This window comes from Nothobranchius furzeri, chromosome 14 (genome assembly GCF_043380555.1).
Source record: "Nothobranchius furzeri strain GRZ-AD chromosome 14, NfurGRZ-RIMD1, whole genome shotgun sequence".
Taxonomy (NCBI): domain Eukaryota; kingdom Metazoa; phylum Chordata; class Actinopteri; order Cyprinodontiformes; family Nothobranchiidae; genus Nothobranchius; species Nothobranchius furzeri.
The window spans coordinates 46,104,405-46,118,084 of record NC_091754.1 but is presented as its reverse complement, the minus strand read 5'-3'; positions in this window follow the sequence as shown (position 1 = coordinate 46,118,084).

Below are 13,680 nucleotides of genomic sequence, written 5' to 3'. Positions count from 1 at the left end.
AATCCAACCAAAATATTTGTATAAAATTGCACAAAGAAATAGATGGTCTAAGTCCTCCTCTTCTGTTTCACAAAATACACAATTACCAGCTTCTGTACTAAATCTATCCCCAAGGAGTATTTGTTGGGTAAATTTTATTCAAAATTTTAAATTGGACTTCTTTCCCTTTAGGAGGGATAGGGAAGGTGATATATTCTTATTTTTTCAATTTCTTCCCTTTGGAAATCTTTTAATATGTAATTACATCTAAGCAGGCGCGTTGCAAGCTTTTCAAAAGTGTGGGGGATGTTGTCTGTGCCTAAAATAATTTCATGTTATTCGTTTAATTTCCCTAATAGTGGAGCTGGTGTGAACTTTAGACGTGTCACGCATGTCTCTGTTTTAAACATGTTTAAACTGTTCAGAATACAAATCCAGGCTGTCTCGTTAGATTGGTGTAACTAAAGTTTGTACTGAATGAAACTTTACATTAAACCATGATGAAAAGAAAAGTATCCGATTAAATCGTTTCCCCCTCATTTACAGTCACGGAGTACAGCGCAGTGCGCATGGCTCTGGGGTTAATCAAGTTTAATTGTTTCTCTGCAACAATCTTCACAAGAAGGCAAAACAGTAAAATGGCAGGTTACAGATATTTCCATTTGACTGCATTTTGACAGATAAACTCAAGGATGTTGGTTGTTTTGAAAGAATTACCCCGACACACACTGATGCACACACAGATGAGCTGACATTTTAATCGTTACGCACATCGCGGAGGTAACTAAATCAATCAAGAAATGATTCCCATCAGAACATCAGAGCTTTATACTGGACACTGTGTTCAGCGTGGATCGGAGCGTCCACGGTGGACAGTGAGCTGAAGATCTGTAGAGGGGTTCGCAGCGCAGTGCAGAACCACGGCGCATGCGATAAGATTTCCTGAAGCGGTCTGGAAAGCCGGTCTCGCTGAGGGATGTGTCACTTGGAAAATGTTCTCTGATTATGAAACTTTGGCTGAATAGTGCTTGTTTTCGTCTCTAATATGGAGACGCATGATGCATCCAGTCTGAGGCAGAATAGCCTCTTCAGCTCAGAAAGCATCTGTAGAGACATTTGATCATGCACAAAGTTTATGTGGAGCAGAAAAGGTCGGGCCACGGCAGGTGAAATGTTCCTAGCCTACATGAAGTGAAACTGTCTAACTGTAACATTAATGTGTTACTGGACACGCTGGTCTGGTTGGTTAGACCAGTGTTTGAAGTGGAAAACACGCACACGCACACGCACACACACACACACACACACACACACACACACACACACACACACACTGCACCTGTGGGCATTCCACACCTGCTCATCAGTTCAGATTAGTGCCTCTGGGAGGTACTACGATGGGAAAGACCATTCAAAACACAAAATAAACATGTCAACAATAATGAGGCAAATCATGCAACTTAAACTAAAAACCAAAACCTTTCCACTTTGTGACAATTACCAAGTGACTGGTGATTAATTGGTTACTAGTGAGCAATGAGTGTCTAACTAGTGACTAATCAGTGACTAACTAGTGACTAATGATCAATGGGTGACTAACTAGTGACTCATTATTACCAAGAGACAAACTAGTGACTAGTGATTAATTAGTGACTAACTAGTGACTAGTGATTAATTAGTGACTAACTAGTGACTAGTGATTAATTAGTGACTAACTAGTGACTAGTGATTAATTAGTGACTAACTAGTGACTAGTGATTACCAAGAGACTAGCTAGGGACTAGTGAGCAATTAGTGACCAACTAGTGACTAGTGATTACCAAGTGACTAACTAGTGACTAGTGATATTTTAGTGACTAACTAGTGCTTATTGGCCTTTGCGTTCTTGAACTTTAGTGCTGTGAGGCTGCTTGAGCCTGTAAAATGGTTGGTTAGTTTAGTTAAAGAAGGCTCATATCTAATGACAAACGTGTCCTCGTTTGGCTGACCCGTCCTTCACTTGATGAAGCAGTTGGATTTATGAAAGTACGTTTGAAAGGCTGAGGGATGCACTGGTGAATGACAGGTGAGCTGATGAAGGCTGGTGGAGAATTACAGGTAAAGAGATGATTTCTTTAGTTGTTCAGTCATGTCTACAGGTTCTGTCTTTACTGTCTGATGGTAAATGAACAAATGTCTAAATGTGAGACTACAGCATTTTTACAGAATAGTCTTCCATACTAAAGGCCCGTCACAGAATAATCAATGAATACAAAAGAAATGTTATTAAGCTCAGGATCCTCGGTATGTTTCTAGTTTGTCTTTGTGATGGGTCAGGGGTTCTTCCTCAGCTGTTGGCAGAGAGGCTGCAGCCCTCTGCTTCTGCTCTCAGCTGAAGCTCTGATCCTAATGATGGAAGCACTCCTGGATGTGCTTGACTGACCTGATCAGCTGTTCAGGAGGAGTTATCCACAAACAGGAGCTAGACTCGGTGTCTGAGTGCAGTCCAGGAGGTGTTGGGGCTGCAGCTTCTCTCTCAGGTGGCCTCAAGTCAGACTGTAGCACTTCAGACAGGCAGAGGAGGGTCACATGACTTCTTTAGTCTTCTATCATCTTTAACGTTGATTCAGAGCAGCATGGATCCTGGCAGAAGGTGCTGCTGCCCTACAAAAACCGCGTGCAGATAAAATATGGGTTTGAAAAACACCAGAGGTAAAGCTGGACTATCTCATCTATCGGATGATGGACCTAGCAGGTAGCTGATGATGCTGCACTGGGCCAGATGTGGGAATATTACTGTACCTTCATGTTATAATGCAGGGTTTGCATGCAGTCATATCCAGAATCAATAAAGGTAGATTTGTGTTGCCTTTTCCAGAGAGAAGTTCCTCAGTTATGTACGTTAACCACATAGAGGAAACGGTTCAAACAGACCACCAGTGTTTAGCACGACTTTGGGTCCTCCTGTTTCCGTGTGCCCAGGTGAGGACATGTCTGCCTTTACCGGACAGTAAATATCAGGTGTTTAGTGACTTTAGTCTGAGTGATACTTCTCACAGCAGGAAGCCACACTCCAGTTTGACAGTTTAATACAGACACGCTACAGTTAACCTGAAGAAGAAATGACGTCATTCCCCCTTGACGAGCCAGAGGAGGGTATCGCTGCAGACCCGGAGACCGCAGGTTCAGGCTTGTACCGTTTTTGAGACAGCGCTGCCCACTGTTTGCTAGCATTCCAAGATGGAGTACGATTGGAGAGCAAGTATAGAACGTGGAGAACAGTATTTGTTTAATTAGTAAGAAGGAAGAAAACCAAAAACATAATGGACCATCCAATAGGATGTTGAGCTCCACACTAGTTCTACTCCAAAGGGACACTCAGGGACATCTCTTGATTTTTCTTTTCATCAACTTTTATTTTTCAACTCTGAGATTTGTTGGTTTCAAGTTGATCAATGCATGATTTCATCAGGCTGATAACCTTCAAAGCACATAAACAAAGGTTAGCAACAATATTTTGTAAACATTTCAAAAGTAAAAAATAAAATACATCAATCGAACATTTCAGATAAATAAACCATTGTAAATTAAATGAAAGAATTAACTTTACTTTAAAGTACTTCAAATGAATTAATAAAACCCCTTAACGAATTAAGTTAAATCAAGGAATCGAACAGTAAAGGGAACACCTTAACTGAATATTTCATCAAGTACCACATCAAGTAACAAAACAAATAAATCAACTGCCTTCAAGCTTGTTAATTAATGCTTTTAACCTTTTACCTTGCTAAACACATAAATTACCTATCCAACAATCACTCTCTTCAATCAAATCACTATGATAATGCAGTGCTTCAACTTACTCAGACAACCAGAAAACTCTCCAGGTACAACTTAAACACTTCACTAACATAAACCAGAAATATTTACCAACCATTGGTGTCTTTAGAGTAAACTTCAATAGTAGAGCTTGCTGTGCTGTTCCTGTTAGACTGAGGACTGAGAGCCACCATCCTGCATAGGTGTTTTTCATCAGCAATCAGCCGCCTTTTTGTTGGTGCTTTCTGGGAGATGTAGTTCTCAGTGGTGGTGGCCCAGTTAGACCTCAACCCAACACCAATAATAATGCAGCTGGGTTTTAAATAAAAATTTACTTTAATGAAATGTATTCAGTTTATCATTGCAAAGTTCCACAGCATTCTGCAATGAATTAATGAGCCAAATGTGTTTTGGTCCATCAAGGTGTTACGAGGTGGTTGATCTAAGAATGTCCAGAACCAAGACAATTGGAAAAAGTTTATTTATTTATTTATTTATAATTTTGTTTCTACAAACAACTTAAATATAACATAAATATGATAACAGCTTTTATTATTAAAAGTTACTCAGGATTTTTCAAAGTTGTATTCTGAGAACAACTTCACTGAAGCTTTAACAACGAATAAACTATTTTTAATAAGCTCCACCAACAATTACACATTTTATATGTAACTGTTAAACTGTAGAAGCTTGAATCTACGCTGTGTCCGAATCCAGAGGTAGGATGCTTGTAAGAGCGCATTTTGAGGTCGATGACGTCAAAGCGCAGCGACGAGTACTGTCCGAATTCCAAGAATCCTCATTCTCGCGTCCTCAAACGCGTCCTCACTCCACCCACATTTCGAGGATGGGTCTGATGGATCCTCACAGGAGCAAGGGTATCCCAGCATGCTTTGCGTGCCGGCCGCTGGACTCGACACTCGCAACAACGGCGGACGGAGCGGGACAGCAGTACAGCTTAAAATGTAAGTTAGTTAAAAAATAGCGGTCAAAAAAAATAAAATACGTGTTTGGGCACTTTTGGATTGTTTTTTATATAAGATCTAATACCGCAAATTGTTTTTTTCATGTAATTTAAGGCTAAAACATGCCCCACCGAAAACCAGCTTGAATGTTTAATAGGAAAAAACCCACCGTAAACTAGCTTGATCCCAGCAGGCTTTTTAAAAGAAAATAGCAGTAGAAAACTAAGCTGAAAGCGGTTCTGTTTATAGACATCTTTCGTTTGTATAAGTAGATTTTAAGCAGAAATCAGCGAGAACGAGCTTGTATGGTGGTCCCGTCATAATTCCCGTGCCGTGTGTGTGCTTATTTAGCGAATAAAGCTTCTCATCATTTGTTTTAAGGTTAACACCCCACCCAAGGACGTAATTTTCACTTAAGAAGTGGAGGGGACACTGGGGAAGGGGGGGTATCTTTACAGTATGTTCTAATGAGAAACAGACTTCAACACAAATGGTTGTTTTCCGCTTGGTCCTAGAGCTCAACCAGTGTCAGTTTAATATAGCGTAATATTGTTTTTGAATGGTAAAAAGTGCAGGGGTCAAAACTTGACTTTGGAAAAGGTGGTGGGGTGGTGGGGGGGACATGTCCCCCCTGTCCCCCCAAAAAATTACGTCCATGACCCCACCGTACACTTGCTTGAAAGTCTAATAGGAAAAAACTCACCGTAAAAGATTTTGCATCTTATGTAATCATGTAACGAACGCCAAAAATAACGAAAACTAAGTTTAATGTTTAAGTTAATTTTTAAGAAACCACATTACTGATTTAATGTTTTTAATTTCATTGTAGGCGAAAAAAAACACAGAACACAATTTTCATCTCCCATGTTGATAAATTAAAATATTGTTTATTGCATGTTTTATCAACTATGATTTATAATCTGACTTTGTTCTTCTATTCCTCTCTATTCTCATCCAGAACCAGTACCTTTAAGGAGCATCTGTAATTTCATTATGCCCACAGTGTTCTCTGTTGTTAAATGACAATAAAGCCTTGTAATTCTAATTCCCTTTGTCTGTAGGACTGCAAGTGTCCAGGGTCAGGAGAGGGAGTCAGCGGAAAGCACACTGCTGAATGGACGAGGTGTTGGGACAGAGGCCTTCCACTATGCCTCCTGTCCTTATTGCTTCCATTCCCGAGGACACTCCAGGGCCAAGTGCAGCAGTGGGTGAGACAGAGGACAGGGAGAGTGGTGGAAGGAAGCCGGACTCCTCATCAGGGAGAAAAAGGAGAAGGGCTGATGAGCTCCTTGACCTGATCAGGGAGGACATGAGACAACAGAGGGAAGCGGAGGAGAGGAGAGAAAGAAGGATGGACAGATTTTTAGCATTGATGGAAAGGATGGCAGAGAAATGTTTTTTTTTTCTTTTAGTTTCTTCTGGTTCAGGTTCTATATATGTGTTTGAATGTTTTTGTTATTTGTTTAAATGTAATAAAATTTCTATTAATTGATAACTCTTTTTTGATCATTAACAGTTTTATTCAGTTTTTAACAAGTAACAACATAATAAATAAATTGTAAGGGAACACTGTGAGGAATAAAAGTAAAGATAAAAGTAAAATGTATACAGTAAACTTGGAAAGCAGGGAGTCTTTGGTGGTGTTGCTAAATCTACTAAACATGGATCATCGAGGTGGATGGAGTGCAGGAACCGAGATCCGTGGCTGAACGTTTCTGGTTGGCAAGTGGAACATCAGACAGAGTGGTCTGCAGAGGGTGCTTCTGGATGCCTCATCTCACTGACCACTGCATCGTCCATCAAAAGGGTTTGCTGGGCTGGCTCAATCAACGGCTGTCACATCACTAACATTCAGATATATGCAAAAAAGGAGATCATGAGTATAATACTTGTAACTCTAGCAGATAACAGGACTAAATGATTTTTAAACTTTAACTACAAAGGCCGGTGACGTTTATTGAGCCGTCGCAGCTCCTCAAAAACCACAAATAAAATGAAATATTGCTGTGGATCCATTTTCAACGTTGCTACTAGCTTGTTAAGCCTGATTTATGCTTCTCCGTCTGCGTCAGTACGGAGACACGCAACGCCATTAGCCTGTTTGCCGCCGTCGCCGCCGTCACGGTAGCTAGGCAACTGGACCTGGGGGCGGGAATAAAAACGAGGCTAGTACTGTCCGAATTCAGAGCCAATGACTTCCGGTTTTAGCGGTCTAGCTAGACCGGCGAGGACCCGTACTCACAAGCATCCTACCTCTGGATTGATTCGGACACAGCCTACATCAGCCTTCAATCTGCAGTTGCACGTTAGTCCTTTAGAGGTCGCTGTCTCAAAAACAGTACAAGCCTGAATCTGCAGTCGGCCTGAATCGGCGGTCTCCGGGTCTGCAACGCACATCGCTGAGCACATCGCGTGTAAGCTCCGCCCACTCAGCGCGCGAAACCATCTCACCGGGAATTCTGATGAGATTGCGTACAACGTGCAGAACGTCTGTCCACGAGGGACCTCCGGGACTCCAAATCAACTTTATCCTGTAGGTAGCTGTTAGCTGTGTGTTAGCCATGCGAATTATGAGGAACTGAGCTAGCTAAACAGTGTTCAGCAGGTGGAGGTGAGTTGATAGGACCTTGACACACGGTTTTTGTTGTTCAATAAGAGTTCGTGTTAAATGTGGCCACACTGCTAGGCTAACGGCTACAGATAGCATCATTAGCCTCCAACCCTACAGCTAAGTACCCAGAGATTTTTTTAAAACAGGTTTTATTAACTTGTTGTCAATACATTCAGAAAATACATTCAATATATCCATGGATCACAATTTACAGTTGTTTACAATTGCAATAACATACATGCAACATTAGGAAAATATTAAACAAAAAAAAAAAAGAAATAAACAAAAAACTGACGAAAACATAAATAACTTAGAAACATAACACTTAGGGGTCTGCTGTGTCTAAGTTGAAATGATGAAATAAGTTGATGGTCTTTGTTAGTTTATTGTTCTTCTTTTTTAATTTGTCAATGCTGTTCCAATATTTCATAAGGTCTGTAATTCTGAAATTATAGAAGGAGGGGATACTTTTCTGAAAAATCATTTTATGTAAATAATATTTTGCTAAAATAATGACTAAGTTAATTATGTATTTTTCATTGGATGATAAATGAGGGTTAGTAACAATAAGAAGTATTTCACATTTGCTTAAAGAAACATTTTTTTGTAACTTTCTGGAAATGTATCTTTGTAAATGGAACCAAAACAAATTTACATGAAAGCAATCAACAAAAACATGTTCAATAGTTTCTCCCTTACAACCACAAAAAGTACAGATGTCAGAAACATTTGGAAAAAAAATACAGATGTTTGCTTTTGACGGGTAATATCTATGAACAATTTTGAATAAAACTTCTTTTATCTTATCCACAATGACATATTGGTGAGGTAGCAGAAAGATCCTGTTCCAGAGTTTTGTATTCATCAAAGTCCATCGGTGTTTACATATCGGGGTTGAGACAGGATCAATTGCTTTTCTAATAACAGAATTATTACATTTCTTATCTGTGATTGGAATCCCAGAAATAGTTGGAGGTCTGACTGCTGCAGACAAGATAATGTTTGATTGTATGGTCTGTGCTGAAGAGAAAATACAATAGGGCTGCAACAACGAATCGATAAATTCGATGAAAATCGATTACTAAAAGCGTTGGCAACGAATTGCGTCATCGATTCGTTGTGTCGCACAACTCTTCCAAAAGCGCCCCCCCCCCTTCCCGCCCGCCGTTGCGCGCAGACAGATCAGCGCGAGGGAGAGACAGCAGTTGTTTGGAAGAGGAACATGGCAGAAGCAGCGAGAGTCAAAAAAGTTAAAGCTTTTTAAGTTTGGGAGCATTTTCAGTTAAATCAGGCGAAGACATGCGTTATCTGCAACGTTTAGGTCAAACTTGGCATAGCACGGGATGATGCAGCGTCTTAAACGCAAGCATGTTGGGATCATCAGCGAGGAAGGAGAGAACTCTTGTGTCCGGGTAAATAAAAAACTTTTCAAAAGTGATTCATCCAAGTCCCGGATTATTACACAGGCTAGACATGCCCTAAGCTCGTCAAAAAAGAGTCTAAAGTCGTGAGCGCAACGCTTATTAGATGAGCGGGGGGACTCGCGCTGCTGCGAACCGGTTCCGCCCAAGGCCGGATTAACTGGGCAATTGCCCAGGGCCCACGAACTCTAAAGGGCTCAGGGCACGAGCAAAATACTGTATCTATAATTTCCCGCTTTATGAGGACTATGGTGACCGTACGTTCCGTTTTCCCCAGACATGTCCACTTTTCACTCTCTGTCCGGCGCGTCCGGACTGCGGGTTCTTGTATTGATGAAAATGTCCGGCTTTTCATCCAGGAGCAGGGATCGAATTATGGGGGAGCTGTATATCCTACACATCCGGGGAGCCGGAAAAATGTTTTCTATATTATATCATTTATATCATTTTTGGACTCTTTTGAGCAGAGAGCGGCACAGCGCATTGCTGCGCAGCGATCCAGGCAGCTGCTTCCAGCGCACGGTCCATTCTCAAAGTGGCGCAACCAAAAAACTATAATTAGCACACGATCGTTCATGTCTGCACATGTTCTCTATTTTCTGTCTTATTTGTGCCTGCAGCGCTCTGCTACTGCGGAGCTCATCACCTGTGCTGCGGTGATTTCACCTCACGCAGCATCGAAAACGCGCTCTGCGCTTTGCGGTCAGGAGATCCCTTTGATCTGCTCAGAAGTAACTGATGAGGTGAAAAGCTAAGAATCCAGGCAGCAGTTTTTCTGGAGAATTAAGAGGAGATGCAGGAAGATGAGAGACAGACAGGGCAGGAAAATAGTTAAATAAAAACAACAAAACAAAGTGTTGAAAAGTAAAATGTAGATAGATTTATCTCCACTACTACACGTTTTTACCTATAAAACAATAAGTTACACACATGTAATATTTATAAATTTGATACTATTCAGGTCACCTTCAACACTCAGTCACACACCCAGGGCCGTTTCAAGACATTTTGGGGGCCAAGGCAAAATGCCCCCCCCCCCCCCCCCCCCAAATAACTGGGCTCCCCAGAAGCCTCTGTGTAATTCATACCCTCTCCAGTAGTGTTAGTTATACAGTGTTTATAAAAGCCCCTCAGGCATTACTGACATGTCCTGATATTATCAGATGAAAAACTAAATTATCAGACATGCTGTCTCATCTGCTTCTTTTCTAAACTTGCAGAAAGTAACAAAACCATGTGAAAGCCACTATTTGTGGATTCTCTGAAATTTTCTATGGAGTGTGTGACAACTTATTTTTTCAGTCATTTTTGGAAATAGTGATCAATTTTGATTAATTCACAGCCTATGTTTAATTACATTTAAAATTAGTTGTTTGACATCCCCAGTTATAATAAATGTCCACAGATGAGATCAAACAAAACAGATGAGAACTGCCCTTAAGCTGTTTAACTTGGACCAAGCATTTTAGGTCACAGATAGATGTAGCTTAGGGTCTCTGTCTATACACCTTATAAGACAATTTAGGTGATGGCATGTTGTTTTTCTGCTATTGAACTGTTTTCTAATAATGTTGTGTTAAATAAAGTGAAGGAAGGAGAGAAATAACGTTTCCCTAGCAGTTTTTAAAAATTTCCCCATGTAATCCGATTAATCGATTAATCGTGTCGAGACCCCATCCGATTCATCGATTATCCAAATAACCGTTTGTTGCAGCCCTAAAATACAAACAGGGATGGATTTAATTACCATGTTATACTCTTCTTGTGAAGTATTAATATTATATTTTTCTAAGAAGTCTTTGTGGGATAATGTTTCGCCATTAGTATTTAGTAGATTATTCACAGTGTTTACATTATTTAATGACCATTTGTGTAGATAGAGTGTTTTATTGTTGTTTAAAATATATGTATTGTTCCAAATAATACAATTGTGAGGTGAGAAGTTGTGTTTAAAGATAAGATTCCAACATAATAAAGCTTGTTTATGAAAATTACTTAATTTAACTGGGAGTTTTCCTACTGAGAAAAGACATATCAACAGAAAGTTAAGTCCACCAACAGCATTAAATAGATTATCTGGGACAATATTCCACATGCTGTTAGGGCTTTTAATGAATCTTTTAATCCAATTGATTTTTATAGTTTGGTTTAATGAGGTAAAGGTTAGTGCATGAAGGCCCCCTTCAGCCACTGGATTTGAGAGAACAGATCTTTTTACCTTGTCAGGCTTGTTTTTCCATATAAAATTATAAAGAATTTTATCAAGTTGGGAGCAAATGGATTTGGGAATATCCAAGATTGAAAAAACATAGGCTGCTCTAGACATTCCCTCTGCCTTGCTTAGCAGAACTCAACCGTATATAGATAAATCTCTGGAGGCCCAACAAATAAACTTAGTTTTAATCGCCTGAGTATATTTAAGTCTGGAGTTTCTCTGTTATTTTTTGATATCTTAATACCTGAATAAGTTACTATGTTTTTAATAGGAATGTTACATATTTCAGATTGGCAGCTGTCCTTTAGGGGTAGAATTTCACATTTTTTGATATTTAGATTTAATCCTGATATTTTTGAAAATTCATATATTATAGATAAAGCTGTGGGTATTTGTTCAATATTTTGCAGAAACAAAGTAGTGTCGTCTGCTAGTTGCAAGATTTTGATTTCTTTGTCAAAAATTTGTATTCCCCTCAAAGGTGATTGTAGTATTAAATAGTTTAATATTTGGGCTACTAGCAAGAAGATATAAAGGGAGGCTGGGCACCCCTGGCGCACCCCTTTTTCTACGTTAAATCTTTGAGATGTGGCACACATGAGTTTGACTGAGCTATTGTTGTTTCTATAAAGTGTTTTCACTGCTTTGATGAAAAAAATACCAAAGCTTAAGAAGGTTAAAGTATCAAATATAAATTCATGGTTATTTGTGTCAAATGCCTTTTGAAAGTCTAAAAAACTGGGTCCCCAGAGAGTAAATAATTATAATTAATTAAGTCCAAAACTAATCTAGTATTGTTAGAAATATGACGTCCAGGTAAGAAGCCATTTTGGGCTTCATGAATAATGTCATTAATTCCATTAATTCCATATTTTAGTCGTTTGACTATTACTGAAGCAAGAATTTTGTAATCGTTGTTTAATAATGTAATGCCACGCCAATTATCAATTATAAGAGCATCTTTATTCGGTTTTGGGATTAATGTTATTAGACCTTGTTTCAAGGAGTGAGGTAATTCTTCATTATGTAGGGATTCATTATATACAGCCTAAAGGAATTTTGAGGTTTCTGCAGTAAACGTTTGGTAAAATTCACCCGTGAGGCCATCATTACCAGGTGATTTGTTGAGTTTAAGATTTTTAATTCCCCATTTTACTTCCTCAATAGTTAATGGTTCATCACACTCTTCTCTGAGAGTGGTGCTTGCTTTTTTGACCTCTTCAAGCAAATTAAATATATTGGATGAATCAGAACATGTTTCCATTTTGTACAGATTAGTATAATATTTGGACACAGATTTGGATTTAGTATTATAGTCTGTTGTTATGGCATTTCCTATTTTTAATTTAGTTAGGGTACTTCTTTCAATGTTTCTTTTTTCAATGTTAAAAAATATTTACTGTTTTTCTCTCCTTCTTCCAACCATTTTAGTCTTGATCTTATGAATGCGCCTTTAGCCTTTTCCTTATAAATGTCATCTAATTCAGATTGAAAGGAGTTTAGCTGTAATAATTTTTCATTATCAGTAAGATTCAGGGTGATGTTCGATATATATTTAATTAAAAATTCTATTCTAGCTTTTCTTTTTTTTTGCTAAGTCTTTGCTGAAAGTAATGGCGTGTTTTCTAACTTCATATTTGAACAGTTCCCAATGTTTCCCAAACTCATTTGTCGAGAATGCTTGTTCCCAATATCGTTTAAAAAGTCTTTTTGTAGTTTCTATAAAGCTACTATTATTCAATAAAGAATTATTAAATCTCCAATAGTTAAATTGTTTTTTATTATGCTGTTGAGACAGACTACATTTAATAAAAATTGTTTTATGATCTGTCATAATAGTAGGACTTATTGTCACTTCAGTGACCTGTTCATGAAGGTTATCAGAGACCAGCCAGAAGTCAATTCGGGAACAGCGCGATAGATCTTTATTATTCGATGTGTATTGTTTCGCTGTTGGGTTATGATGTCGCCAATTGTCCATTAAGTTGAATCTTTTGCTAAATTTGATAAGCTTGTTTTCCTCATCTCTACATTTAGAATATTTAGGGGGGTGTCTGTCCAGTTCTTGAGACCATACCATATTAAAATCTCCTCCCAAAATAATGTTGGCTGAAGGGTACTTACAGGTAAGAGAATGAATAACATTTTCAGTTTCATTTAATAAATAACAGTTAACGGAGTCTGAGTTATACCCATAAATGTTCCCTAATAAGAAAATATGTGCATGAAGCTCTATTGCCAGAAATATGTAGTGACCTTTATCATCAATTCTTTTATCTAAAATCTTTCCATCAAATTTGTCCTTTAATTTAATGACTCCACTCCAGCAGACCTATCAGATCCATGAGAAAACCAAATATCTTTCCCCCATTGGTTTTTCCATAATGTTTCATCCTCTAAGCAAGAACGAGTCTCTTGAAGAAACATAAAATCAGTTTTTGCCTCCTTGCAGAACAAGAAGAATGCTTTTCTTTTTACAATATTTCGCTGACCCCTGGTGTTTATCGATATTAAAGTAAGCTCCAGAAATAAAACTTAAGAGAAATTACCAGAATATTTTCCAAAAACGTCAACTATATGAAACGACTCCTGTATTAGGTATATGACCCTTTAACATAGTAATATAAAACTTTTTGTGTAACAGATGAACTGCATTGGAAAACCATCCAGCATAGAATTAACTATTTGAAC